We start from the raw sequence: 14,853 nt of genomic DNA on the forward strand, positions 1-14,853 counted from the left end.
TGTCCATCACCTTCCATTCCATTCCTCCATCATGATATTGGTTCTCTTGCTCCAATAACAAGATTGCAAGCGGGGGGAGGCGTTGGAACAAGGGTATGTCCTGGCTCTTAATGCAATATGCTTTTCAACGGGATCCCAAGATCTCACTTGTTCCTAAGCTCCCCTATGTTCATGGTGTGGGTGATTACGATTCCACTATTACGCGCCACACAAACGAAAGAGAGGCGTTGTTTGGTGGGGGTGAGAGCGAGGGATCCTATCAAGAAGACATCACTTCCAAATATTCCCTAGAGAGGGACTTGCCATACTTCTCTATTATGCTCCATTATGTCACGAGGAAACAGAGTAAATCTGGCAAGCGCCGCCAACAGCAATATTGTCCCATTACAAATCATTGTGCCGTCATCATGAACCATGGGAAAGGAACTATCATCTCTACTGGGATACTATGTAGGAGGCAGTAAATGGTGTGACCTTTTCAAGGAACCAGTCTACGTCCCTTCTCTTTCATAAATATGTTATACATGAGGGGTTCGAGGATAGACATAATGGTACTTTTTTGCATTTTTCAAACGCCATGGGATTGTTTCCAATCACATGCCGCTTCGTGGAAAGATACTCGGGCGGCCTTTTCTCATGTTGACTTATTAGGGTGATTCATGTTTACAACTTTAGTCTTGAAGTGGTTGCTGTTGGAGAGTCAGAGCATTGGAAGGGTTTGAAATGGCAAGGTCTTTGGGATTCCTCTCGTTTTGCGAGCGAATTGTTTGCATGCAGAGATGAATGCGGCGGTGCGTTTGTCTTTGAGAAGTGGAATTGCTCCATTGTTCCTCAAATTTTTGGCCACTTAAAGGGCCCTCGGCTTTAGCTCTATTCATTCCCGAGCTCCTGCTGGGGCTCCCTCTTTATTCCGACATTCTCGTTCGGAGCCTTGAACCAAGGTTTTGGGCCCCGTTTTTTTTGGAACAAACTTGAAGCAATGGAGTGGAGTGGTCATGAACGGGTTTTGAGTCGATTCAATTTGGATTTTTCAATCGGATCTAGTGGAGGGATTGTACGGAAATATCGGCGAGGCTCAAGCTCATGGTCTATTCCGTGTTTTAAGACATCAGTTCGTCCTTTTTTTATTTCGCATTGTAACACCATCTAAACTCTGCAAACCATAATTCAATGTAAAAGACCCAGTGTAATTCTTCTCTACTTGTGACTTAAGAGCCATTCTTCTCGTGGAAAACGAGAACGTTAAAACAAAAGTCTTGCTCGAGTTCCATGGAGATTGGAAATATGGCTCAACATTGCCCATTTATATCAAGGTCGTTGGCCTTCTTTCCGGACATGTTACTGGCAATAACAAGAGTCTTTTCTTATGAAGAAATATTTCCTCTGTCCGTCACAGGGAGTGGGATCAAAATGCTTGAGAAGGTAAAACCATTGAAAGGATCAAACGGATCAAACCTTGATTCATCAGTGGGAGAGGCCTATTTAAAACCCAGTCTTGGAACCCCGAAAAGTTAGCCTTACAATGTCGACCTTTCTGTCAGAAAAGCCACGCGTGTCTTGAACGAGCCAGGCCAATTTAAATACACTGTGCCATTGTTTGAAAGTGTCGGAAGATCCTAGGTATTAACTTGAGTCTCGTTGAGCGACTCAATGACCCGTGGCGCAAATTTAAAGCCTTTTCCGGGAGCAAAACATGTACGTACAGTATGCCGACATCCCACTCTGTGTACCTTTCCAAAACTACCCGGATCCGCGGAGTTATTCGCTCTTCATTCATGTTGTGGAACCAAGTCTTTTGGCTCCTCTTGTCTTCTCGAATGGATCAAGGTGAAATCTGACGAACTATTCTGTCAACACTCCGGATGGATCCCAAGATTTGCGATCCTTTGAAGGTGGCTGACTGAACTTGAAGATAGAGATCCTGGCGTCTTGTTTGTTTGCAATACTGCCTTGGAGTGTGGAAACTTGTGAGGCGAGAATGTCCTTCCTCTGAGAATGTTGTGGAAACGAAACTTTCAAAGTATCCTCCATATACGTACACTGTACACATTACAAAGAGACAATAGGAACCTGGGTGAGGGGGTAAATAATTATCAGATTTACAATCCAGTTGGTTGGCCGGGATTGTGCTTTGTGCTTTGTGCTTCAACAGTTTCCACTTTGGCGATATCATCCCGGTCTAGCAGACGACGGAAGTGTAAGAACTTTGCCAAAGATGCAAAGTTTTGGAGCGATTAATCAAATACTACTCGGTACCTACGAGAAGGGTGATGCTCGCGGAAGTTGAAGAGGAATTCAATCGTTGACCCGGAACGAAACCAGTTTTCAGAGCCTGTTTCGTCAACAAGAAGGGGGGGGGGGGAGGGAGAGATAGATCTGTTCCCTTGCCGAAACTCATTTACACATCCAGAGACGTCGCCGTCAATGAAGATCTTCAAAGTCTGCAAATTTAGTTAGTGTCATTTTAGGCTTTTTCTCAACGCCTGTTCGCCTAGTTTGCTCTGCTCTGCCATCGAGATCCTTTTTCTTTCTTGGACAAGCGTGTCCTTTTCGGTTCCAAAGCGCAGCCTTTGCCTCCTTCCTTGGTTCCTCCATTGGTTAGTTGGTTCCTTGGTTGGTCGGTGGGTTGGGGGGGTCCCCTCTCTCGGGTCCTTCATCAGCGTTCAATGCTCGGTCGCCTTCCCCATGACAAGTGAAGGCGAGGGCGGGACGAGAAGACGAAGGAAAAGTAGAAGGCCATTTTTCTGGCCTTCGTCAGAGCTCGATTCCCCCTTCCTCTCGACTGTTACTTCGTTCCTTTTCAGTCTATGTTGGTCTTTTCTTGAGGGAAGATAAAGCCGTTGGGAAGCAAAGCCACCAACCAACCTCCAAGCAAGCAAGCAAGCAAGCAAGGAAGCAAGCAAGCAGGGAACACGGACAAACTTGGAACAAGAAAACTTGTGAAAATAAAAATGTTGTCGCTGGATTAAAAAAGGATTTCAGATAATTCTTTCGTGGACACACTTGCTGAACGAGTGGGACTTCTGGCCTTATTTATTCAAGGAGGAAAGAAACGTGTCAGAAGAGTTGTGCTAGCTTGTAGGTGTCGGTTGTGAGTGTGTGAGAAAAAAAAGTCCGCGAGATTTGAAGATCACCATGTCCAATATTGGAGGGTTTCAAGAAAAGCATTTGCAAATGAAGGCTCGGGTCGTCAAGGCTTAAATGCCACACTGCGGAAAACCATTGGCTCCCAGGGATCCACCCGGAGGAACCGGGCGGAAATGATAAAAGTGTCATTAACAGACAGTTAAAAAGGAAAACTATGGCCCTGAAGACCTCCACGATATCAAAAGTGGATACTCAAGACCTATGACCAAACTTTCTATTTTGGTCGGCCTTGAAAACGAGCAAACCTTCGAGCATTCATGGTGAGTGCATACATATTCATCATTAGATCTTCCAGCCAGCTAGTTACACATACATATATATATATACACACACCCATACACACATACACTGGCTTTGTAGTGTGTATGTGGATGAAATATTCTTGGCACCCAAGCAAAGTCACAAGGAGTCTCTTTTTGAAGGCTTTAAATGCTATCTATCCTCCATTGTGCAGAAGGATAGCACCACACAGAGAGTGAGAGAGTGTGAAGAATCTCCTCGGCAGATGTAACAATTGTAGAGACTGGGCTCGACGACGAGTATGACTCCATTTGCTCACTTTTGGCACTCTGCTCCTCTGTCTTCTCTCGTCGTCCTCAGTGTCTTTTGAATTTGAGGGCTCTTTTGTGAATGAGACGACCAAGCACAAATTCAGACTTTGGCCCGTTCGGATTTCCCGCGCTTTTTTGGCCACCAAACGAAATTCGGACGGACATGTCCTTAATGGATGGGTGTAATGACGCGTGATGGTGCAAATTCAAACCAAAGTGAGACCCTTCTAGTATGATATGGTAAGGTCTTCCAATCCCAATCCATGGTTCATATCTCTATTCCTAGACCCTCGATTGGTGTTCAAGGCCGTTTTAGGAAAAAGCGAATATTCCAATAATTGCATTTGAATAGTGGTTAGTAGTTTGTGAATAGTTAACCAACCATGAGTTGGAAAAGGTCAAAAATGTTTCATATTAGAACGACAACAGCTGTGGATTCTAATCCTTGTTTATTGGGATCCCGGGTTTGAAAATATAGACGGGAAAAAACGGTGGAGCACGAGAAAATATCATTTGTTACATTCGGATGTCAAGAATCGTTTTACTCATTCCTTTGGAGGCCAGTGAAGAAGCCATCTTGGAGGATGGCGACGAGGCCGTCCAACGTCCTCTGATTCAGGAGACAAATTGAGACCACCTAGAATGTGTAGGACCAATTTGCGAAAAAATCATGTGATGTTTTCTAAAACGTCACGAAAGCCACCACGCCACTATCGGTTTAACGGTACTTAAGATTTCGATGGATATTCCTGAGTGCTTCCGAATTCCAATCCACAATCCACGAGAAGGTCAACAAATGAAAGAGATATCTTAATGAAACTCTCTGTTTGTGTGTCAGCGATAACTGAAAGGACAGATTGTCGTCCACAAGAAAGACAAACCAAGGTTGTTGTTGTACCACGTGGTCAAAGCTGGATGCTTCGCTGCTCTTCAGTAGAGCATTGTAAACCCATCTCTTGTCCCATGGATCTCAAATTCCCAGTCCCATGGGAAAGTGGACACATTTCTGGTGTCCCATGATCCTGTTCTCCTTGATCATACCCCACTGGCCCAATATTCTCTTCAGGCACATCCGAGGCCTCAATAGCCAGCCATTTATGTCGTTTACAGTTCGAAATGGCCTTGCTCCACTCTCTTGGATTGACGAAGATTTCGGTCCCGAGAGGAAAAAAAGTGAAAAGACTTCGGGAGCGTGTAACTTATTTTGGACATGAGGGGTATTACTGGTTTAGTACTCTTTCTCTTCCTTCCTTTCTCTGTGCGTCTGCTTCAAATCTGCCCGAACAGGAGAAACGACAGGAGCCACCACAGCTAAGGGAATGACCCCAAAACAGATGGGCAAATATTGACCATCTAATCTTTGGGCAAAGAGAGCTAGTAGTAGTTGGCTCTCAAGTCCTTTTTGTCTCGTTTTGCGGCGTGATCCTTTTGGAGCGATATTGTTTTTCCTCTTGAAGAATACCTATTCTACAAATTATTGGCAGGTAAGCTCACCTCTCCTCGTCAGGCAGAGAAAATGCCTTCTCCACCACTCTTGGAGTCCCTTAATGGTGCCCGATTTCAGGAGGCGGCAGAGACTCTCCCACCCTCTTGGCTCTTGATGCCAATTTTCCTCAGCCACTCAGGCAATAACTGTCAATTCAAGAGGCAATTATGCAAGCCTCAAGAGAGATGACTTCAGCAAAAGTACCAAAGGGTTGTTTGGCAGGTTGGTCGGGGAGACTTTCTCGTACCTTCTCCTTTAGCGTAAGAAAAGGGTTGGGATCTGGTCCAAAGGTTACGGCCTATTCTTGCTAGACTTACTTATATCGGATGGAGTACCGAGTACTTTGCATGTTCGATATTAATTAGGACGGTTTAGTGTGTTCTCCCCGCCTCCCTCAAGTTAGAACGGTGCGGGGGGGGGGGATGTGGGAGGGATATCCAGTCACTCCTTCGTACTATTTTTCAATCCGTAGAATCGTCTTTTTTTTTGCTGCTCTCGAATCTTTGGTCTGAATGGCCAATTGACTTGATTTGCGCGAATATTCTCGCAGAATACATTAGCGGCGTTGCATGGAACACGATGATTTGACCCGGTTCCTTCCCCGTCTCTTGCTCTTCCTCGTCAGGGAGCTTTTTGACATGCTCATGATCTTCCGATGGTTAATTATGTTCCACAACATTGAGCATTACACGAAGCAAATCCTGGTTTCGCAGGGCCCGAAATGATGTTCACTTTCACGCTTTGAGTCTTGGCCAGATTTACCGAACATTTGCCGGCAAGAGACCGTTTGATTTTCGATTTTCTTGGCCTTGAAATCGTTCAAAACAGACATCGTGACAGACGAAGAGACAAGACAGAAAGAGAGAGAGAGAGAGAGACTTTTTCAGCTTCAAAAGATCCAATGATATTGAAACAAATAGCCCGTTTGTGTAGTGCTCTTCGATGGCCCGCAGCCAACCGTCGAACCTATAGAAAAGAGTTCCCAGGAGGTCCTGTCAAAACCATAAAGAAGTGAAAAGAGAAACTTTGTTGCCCTCATGCAATATGGGTGAGATAGAGAGAGAGATTTTGAAATCTTAAAGCTCAACGAAAGCTTTCAGGAGAAGGAGAATGTCCAAAATGTGCTTTCAACATCTGAGAATAGCCTAGCTGACATTTGAAAATGCCACGACTATTTTGTTCATATAAAAGTTGCTCCACGTGGTTTGTTTGGAATTTGTAATAGACTTGAAAGTAGAGAAGAGATTAAGGTTCGTCATTCGAACTTGATACCAACCACCGCTCTGAACGGGTGTTTTTCTTCGGCAAGGACCTGATTTAAAGGGGACAAACCAGCAACTTTTGTCATTAAGTGGCGTTGAACCCCTTGGGATTTCGCCACTCCTCAAAGTGTCCCCCCGCCCCCCCCGCACACACACACGCCAAACTTTGCGTTGAGGATCAATGAAAAAAAAACAACCAAGAACCCGGCGTAAATCAGGAACTTTGAAATCAGAAACCAAGTCTGACCACGCAAGTGACATGCCCAAGTTGTTTTCTTTTCTGCCGGACTTTGTTGTGGCCTTGGCCAATGTATTGGTCAACGTTTCGCAGCAATTGAGAAATGAATAGAGTTGAAAACAAGGGCTTGACATGCAATACATATTGAGTAATGAAATTTATCAAAAACTTGACTGCAGCTTTCAATCAGATGGAAAACCTGGTCTTTGGGAAGAAACCTTTCTTTTCGTTGAGGGTAGTTTATGGCTCCCTGAGAGGGTGGGTGGACTTGAAAAGGAGTGCTTTGAAATTGTTCCTGACACTCTTCCCCGCCTCCCAACTGATAAAAGAGCTCCTTGGCCGACCAAGCCGAAGTGAGTCCAAACTTGACAACCCCTTCTTTGGCTAATATCCCCGACTCCCTCCCCTTTTTTAGGAACACCTTTCCAACTTTGGCGAAGAGGGCCTCAACGAAGGTCAAACTTCGTGTCTTGGAATCTTCCCCGCATTCCATGTTGTGTCCTCTCTGTGTTTCATTCAGTATGGAGCTTTGACACAATGCATGTTTCACAACATGAAATGGGCCCTTAGATGAATCCCAGTAGAACTGCAGTGCCTGTACAATTGTAATTGCTCATAAAAAACGAAACCTCGATGGCAAAGAGCCTTCTTTATGACAGATGAGATGGCAAAGATTCCTTGAATACGCTATGTATTGGAAACGTACCGTACAAGAACGATTAACGTTGTGTGGACAAATCTGGGCTGATTTAGACTTAATGACAGCGACAGAGAATCATGACCTCCATCAAATAAATACTGCATAAGCTTTTGGTGATTTATGCAAAGCTCCCATGTCTAACATAAATAGACGGCCGTAGTAATGGACTGGCTTGGACTTTGCAGCCTTAAGCTTATACCGTAGATATTATGACTTCCTCCACTTACATACATCGTGACCTTGATTTAATGGCATTGTTCCCCTAGAAAAGAGCGTTTATTTGACAGTTTTCTCACAAACCGAAATGAAGGAAAACCTTTAAAACACGGACGACTAGTCATTTCTCGTGGCTTAATGAGCCCCCTTTTCTAGCTTTTAGAATTTTCTACGGCCACCAGAGCACCGAGCCATTCTTTTTCGCTCTCTGCTTCACGTTTTTATTCAAATGATCTCTCGTGAAGAGAAAGAGAGAGAGAGAGAGTGCTCTGGAAAATCAAGGTTGTTGTTGTTGTTGACAAGAGAAACCAGAACATTTCCTGTTCTTTGTGGCTGAAATAGCCCGGGTCAATGCGGCTCCAGAAGACTCTTCTTCATTCCTATGTTCATGTTAGGCCTTGAAGGCCGAACGAAGTATGTGGTTACTCGTACCTATGGAGTTTACACAAAATGAGACATTGCAAGGCTTGAAATGTCCTTTGAGTTGTGTATCTCCAACGGACCACTCGTTGGTGGTTGTGTTCTTTGGACTCGACATGATTATTACTTCTGACCTCTTTGGGCGAATTCGACGGGACCTTTTTTGGAACAATTGATTCATTGTGGATCCAAACGGAGAATGATTGCCTTTTGCCTTTGGTTTCATGCCATGACGAGCGAAAGTCATTGGCCTTGTTTCGAAACAAGAATAAAAGAATACGAAACAGGGGAGGCAAGTGCAAAATCGTTTTGTCAATATCATCAGGCCCATCGCTTCTACCAAGCAAGTGTCAGAGCATAATCGAGGTCTTGAACTCAATTCCGGTAGGTTCGTTACTTCTTAAAAGAAATGCGATGATTCAGCAACCCATCCATCCATTCACTAAAGGACTCATTCTTTTGCTCTCTGTCAAGGTTAGTTTGCACTAGTGTTTATGGTAGCCTTAAACAAAGTACAAGCAAATCGGACGCAATGCACCACGGCCTTTGTTGGGTGTCGAGTTGGAAATTGGACTTTTTTCGATCAGTTATCTAGCTTTCATGATCCATGATCCCTGACTTAGTTGGGGAACAGGACGACGCAGACGGGCTTTTCTTGTAAACTAGGCGACCAAAGACCCTGATGGATCAAGACAAGCCAAGCTAGGTGGGTGGGTGGAATTGGCAGAATTGCTATTCCGAAAGCGTCAGTCCTCGCGGTCTTGTTAAGGCAACAGTCTCTCTTCGCTTGGTCTGCCTTGCGGTTAAACCTGTTCCGTCTTGTTTGTTCCGGAGAAAAAGGAGAGGAACAAGATTTGGAACATGGGATCATCTCGTTCCTTCCTCTGCCTTCTGGCCAAGTTCCCAAGGCTCCTTGCTATTTCCCCAAGTGTCCTTTTGAACTTTTTTCCTCTTCTCCTTCCCCGAAGCTCTCCCATACGGGACTTTAAGATCTTCAAGCGACAGTGTCGTTATAGCCAGATCACAGAAATGCCAAAGAAGGCCAGTACCAATGCCAATGTTTAGCTCACTTTAAGCAACTCCCACTATCCATGTGGGTGGTGCCCGTCTCCACGTCTGTGGTGTTTGAGGCTCACTTGTGGAGGTAAAGAACTCGCTTTTGCGCCTACCTCGGTCTCTTGGGAGCCCGAAATAATAGCGAACGGTTGACATTTATGATCGCGCTTTCGATTTCGAATTCAATGTGGAACCTCGTCGCACCTCAAAACCCTCCCAACCACCCCTCAAGAGTTCCAAAGCACCAAGCCTTTGGGCTGAAGGGCCAGCAATTGAATTAGAAACCCACTTCACTCGATTAGAACGGGATTAGAAATGATGGCTCCTTTGAAACTGATATTTGACAGTAGGAAAAGCAACTCACTTCAAGAACACCTGACTAGACTGAGAAAGAGAGGAGTTCAAATTTGCCGCCCAAAGTTTTCCAATTATCAGCTGATTTGCCGCAAACTCTTGGCCTAACAACACGCTTAAAGGTCTTCATTGAGTATTCGGGTTTCAGAGATTAGTTTTTAAATGCCGTTGGTAGTGCAAAAATTTGGTGATACTTGATTAACCCGTTGGAACCTGTAAAGGTTATTTTGTTGAACTTCCCCGATTAGGAGTGCTTTCATTTGAGCCTGGGTGCACTTTAATGACGCAAAATCGGATGCGAGGACTAATATGTGCTGTTTTTTGCAAATTATTGCAGTCCTGGAGTTCAGTGAAGGTCTCGTGAAACGCAAACTCAATGCAAAGTACTCGGAAGGCCAGGTTTTGTTCCACGTTTCTTAACAATGCTCGAGGATGTTGTACTAAAACTTTTGCTCTTTTCGCCTTCTTTCAAACTGTTTGTGAACATTTTTTGGACTTTGATGATTTTGCCCTGGCCTTATGTTGTTTTATTGCTTTGAGCAATATTTGTGCCGCTTGTCAATGAATGTATAGAACAACATCAAAAGAACAATCTGAAGACGCGAGGCTTTTTTTTCCTTCAACAAACTTTGCCTTTTTTGTGCGGCTCTAAACTCGGCGAAAAGAGGCTTTGGCAATAAACTGGAGAGTATCATGGGCTCCGCGTTACTGCTATGACAAAAACAAATCAACGTCCACTACCACCAACAACGAGGTTACAATTGACTCTGCTCGTCGACACAATTCTTCTGGTCGTGGATCTGGTCTTTTGGATTGATTGCTTGTTCAATCTAATCTCCCCGTAAACCATTTTTAATATGGACACACGGAACGCAGAGCTGGCGGCAGAATCTTGGCAGTGTTGGTTGGGTCTAGAGAAGACAATTGCTTCCACAAAGTCAGAGGACTTCGGCACTTTCGGTTTTTGGTCATGCTTAGATTGGTTAGAAGCCCCATTCGCCAAGATGGTTGGTCTCGTTTCGGGTCCCGACCAGAAAAAAGAACGAACCAGTCTTCCAACGGGTCGCACTCGCGATGGTAATTTGAGGTTCTAGATTCTATTGGTGGCTTGGCTTCTTCTGGCAACCGTCAACCGCCCTAAATCTGACGGATTTCAAACTTGGAGAGAGGAGCTTTCAATGCGTTTCACTCTCTCTAACCAACTAAGCTATCCAACGATGTGCATGGCCAACAGTCATGAACAAAGAATAATCCACTTGATTGCAAGTCTGGTTGACCATAACTCGAACAAGTTTTTGATGACTTGTACGTGGAAACGGATGACTCTCTAGAGCATTGCATTGCCGTATTGAATTTTGGATTTTTTTTGCATCTAAGGTCTCCAAGGTCTATGGATGTCTCGAGATCATCCCCGAGCATGTTGTTGTTGTCCTAAGAAGGCGCTCTCCATTTAAACGACCCACTTTACAAGCTCATTTCGTGTCCATGGGAAATTCGGCCTGGTACACTATACATACGTTTCTACATACATACGTACATGGCACACATATGCTCTCACTGAAGAGAGCATGTGGAATTGAAGGCTTATTCTCCCTTCTCCTCCTCCTCCTTCTCCTCCTCCTCTCCTTCCACTATAGTTGGAAAAAATCCCTCCATTTGAATGGTCTGAAATGCTTGCACACACCATGAATTATTTCATTCTCCGAAGCCCCCAAAACTGCGTCAATGGAAGGCTCTTTTCATCCTGGATGCCCGTGAAAGCCTTCGCCCTGAACTGGATTCGGTCTGATTCGCTTTTAATTCGAATGCCAATCCCATGGTTCAATCTGTGGAAAAAAATGTATGCAGAGGAACAAGAATTGGACCATGGACCATGGATCGACTGGAGCTCTTTAGGAGGAGTCTTGATGCATGCACAACTATGTCGGTCCCTTGACCATGTTATACGTTGACTTGTGAAGTTGTGATTCGGGACAAGAATGGACCAACTGCAAACATGTCAATGTCCAACTTCTTCACTCTTTTTTTGCTTCCTCGAAAGTTGAGTTGCATGCCAGACCTTCGAATTTAATGCCTTTCAACCAGCCTTCCGCTCTCTTTCGCTTTCTCTCTCCCGCTTTGCCGTTCATGCCAAATGCTTAACAATTCTCCGAAGCCCGTGAAAAGGCCGCTGTTCCAACCTTGAAGCCTTCCTGGAGATTCTTGGACTCGTTTGAACTGGCAAATCAAAAGCAATTCGAATTTTTGATCCATAAACACCTCCAGAAGGATCTTTAGGGCCATCCGCTCACTGCCTAAACTTCAATGAATCCATACTGCTCCACAAGCGCGATCCAATGAAGAACGGCTCTGTCGTCTGGTTCAGATCGTCGTTTGCAGCGTTGAATCGAGTGGATAAGGTCATGCATAGTTATTGGCTCCTTGGGCTTCACTCCCCATCTATTCATACGGCTTTATTGGCCAATCTCTTGCCAATGACATTTTATGAACACTAAAAAGTCTCTCTTTTTGCCCCCCAAATTCAATTCTTGTTCCGAAAGAGACCATCGTGCAGAAGATTCCCCTGAGCGAGGTGCATACAAATGCCTTCATTGAATCACCCGAGCAAATCTGGAGCTAGACATGATTCGCAAAAGCTTGCATTCCAAAGTTTCAAGCAAAGGCCTCGTTTGAAATGGCGAATGTCAAGAGTGTGGCCGAAAGAACATGGAACTAGATGTGCCAAAACAAGTCTGTCTAGCATGTTTTACGGGGCTTACAAGGTCAAAACGTCTTCAATCCTTAGGCTAGTTTCATAATAAAGGATTAAAGAGAGCCCGACAGGGGCAACGTTGTCCTTTATTGATCATGAACACTTCGTTCTTCAGCGTGCTGTTGACCTTGTCACGTTAATTGAAGCAAGAAGATTTTGGAACAGAAACCATCCCGAGTCCACCTCTGAAAGGGTTCAAGTGCCAAATCAACGTGATCTCGTGTAAACCACGTGTACAACGTCAAGGGCCCGCGAGTACATTGGTCTTCAGTGGAGTGAGGGACTAATATCAACCTTCGAGCCTGTACTTTGGCGCTCGATTCTGCTGAAGAGGGCGGCGAAAAGATACCGATGGGACTTCTGGGTCGAGAACCCCTTCGTTTCTTGGGTTCTCGGTTCTCGGTTCTTGTTCCCCAAGATGAGAATGAGTCAGCCATCCTCTCTTATCAGTTCTTGGCCACTCTTTGGGCACTTATTTCCCCTTCGGACTCAATTTTGACCTCGGGCTGCGAAATTGGGGTTGTTAGGTGGAAAGCTAGTGCGAGTAAACGTGTCCAGGAAGAATGGAGACATTTGGTGCATCAGAATTGAATTAGGTCTCTTCATGCACTTGGAGGCCTTAGCGAGGAAGGTTTAAAGGTGCATAATCGATAGCAGAAAGGGGCCTTTTTTATTTGATTGGGATTGGCGTTGGAAGCGTTTACGATTCAAGTGGTAATTATCAGTTATTATAGCGAAGAAATAATCCAGAAACTGACTGCATGTTTCGCAGCTGTTTGTGCAGTAAATTGAAATTTTGAACGAAAATGGCATGCCAAGTAAGAATCGAAAAGAGTTGCTTAAAGCAAGTTTGATATTGATACAGCCTTATAGCCTTTATAACCTTCCATGTAATATTCGCAACGCTTCCTATTATCCACTTTGTAAAGGACGGTGCTGAAATTGCTGACGGTATAATCACAAGCCAATATCTATTGTGTTGCCAAAAAGGGGCCAAAAGTTGGTCCAAAGGGCGGCCCTAATGGCCATTTGTCAATCAAATTTGTGATCGGCCCTCGAATTTTGACAGGAGCGGCGTGATCGAAAACAAGAGCTCAGGTTCGTATAGCACCCACCTTAAAGGCCCGAGTCTAAATAGACATGTATCCAGTTTAGATCTTGGTCGAGATCCTCGTAGTTCATGGGATCACCACTCTTTGTCCCACTCGGAGAACCACAAAGGAAAGAGAGAAAAAAGAAAAGTTTCTTAACAACCACTGACGTAGAACCAAGTGGAGTTGTTTTGTTTCGGAATCACAGTCCAGATCGACTCCGAACAAAGTCAACAATCCGGTCGAGCACGAGCTCCCCAGAGAGATCGCTGATAGGGAGACAGACAGTGACGAAGACCTTTTGGTGGAACGGTGTTGCAAACTTGAACTTGGTCGCAATTTCATTTGGAATTGGATCCTTAAGGCCAGGTCGGAAAGGAAGCAGCAATCCGGGGGAGAGCGAGGAAGGAGGGAATGCATTTTTAAATGACCTCTCGGCACTCTCAAAGAGTAGAGCAGCGACCAATTTCAACTTCGGGTCTCCTCCATGACGTTGAATTGAGGTGCACTTTTAATTTCATGGTTTTGCAATGGCAACTTGTCAAGACTTCATTGCTCCGTAATTTGGAATTACTGCCCCCTCCTTTCTGTGGACACTGGACTTCTTTCGTTCTGTTTGTGGGGTGCGTTTCAAGCCCAGAGTGTTTTGTGGGTCAGACTGATCCCATTAGAGTTGAAATTGGGAACCCCATACGGCACCTTCAATCATCATCCCGGAACCTGTCGGAAAACATCTTGGTTTTTAGTCCATCTATTCGTCGAAGATTGGTCCACCATTCATTTCACGAGGAGGGGTCTACCACGTACCTAGCTGAGGTGGGGTCCTGCCCTGAAACAAAGAAGTCAGTTGATATCGGAGGAACTGACAATGAGTAAGATAAATGATTTGATGCCCTCCATCACTTTTTGGTCTCGTTCTTCTTGATCTCTTGGGTTTTGGAGGTCTACAAAGGCCATTCAGCGAGTTGTTGTTGTTGCTGTTGTTGTTGCGAGCCAAGAAAACGCGAGAAAGAGCAAGGGATCACGGTGAAGCTCATTTGTTCCACTACTGAACCGTAACTGAGGGCTTATTTCCCCGTTGTTGAAGCATTTGTCAACAAGCCAGTCGATACTCGCTGCATGCACGCAGTACTTGCGTACTCTACGGAAGGGAGGGTATATGTGCTCTATGTAAGTAGGCTCATTTGTGGCCTCTTCTAAATCATGCCAAACATGACACGATTACATTCTAATTGATTCCCGGCTTTGTCGAGAGGGTTAATAATAAAGTACTACCCAATGAGACGAGAGAGATGAGTCCTATAAACTAGTAATCAAAAATCCTTTGACGGTCCGTGAAAGCTGCTGGATCTGAGCTTGAATTTTGGGCTCACTCACTTAATGGTCCTCTTCGCGCCTTTTAAACAATCGATTAGGATTGAAAGAGCATATTTATCTTGCTTCAAGGGGATTCGAATTTGAAGACTACCACGTGCCCCTGAGCACATTTGAATGGCACGTGTCTCAAGAGAACCATCATTTCTGGCATTGAACTTGAACTTTTATCAACGGCCCTTGATTCTCTCTCTCTCTCTCTTTCT

General features: G+C 44.7%; 1 protein-coding gene across 3 annotated transcripts in view; it reads left to right on the top strand.

The window, feature by feature from the left end:
• Positions 1-14,853, top strand: part of LOC131890164 (protein draper-like) — a 39,263-nt gene that overhangs the window by 947 nt on the left and 23,463 nt on the right. Inside the window, exon 1 of one of the 3 annotated variants that reach the window (XM_059239457.1) lies at positions 2,895-3,407. The exons of 1 other annotated variant lie outside the window; for it this stretch is intronic. The gene's annotated coding sequence lies outside the window, so the exon portion shown is untranslated. Of the gene's footprint in view, positions 1-2,894; positions 3,408-3,754; positions 3,939-14,853 lie in introns of those variants that run through there. One more of the 3 variants, XM_059239458.1, reaches the window with a different exon arrangement.

Source organism: Tigriopus californicus, chromosome 11, assembly GCF_007210705.1.
Source record: "Tigriopus californicus strain San Diego chromosome 11, Tcal_SD_v2.1, whole genome shotgun sequence".
NCBI classification, from domain to species: domain Eukaryota; kingdom Metazoa; phylum Arthropoda; class Copepoda; order Harpacticoida; family Harpacticidae; genus Tigriopus; species Tigriopus californicus.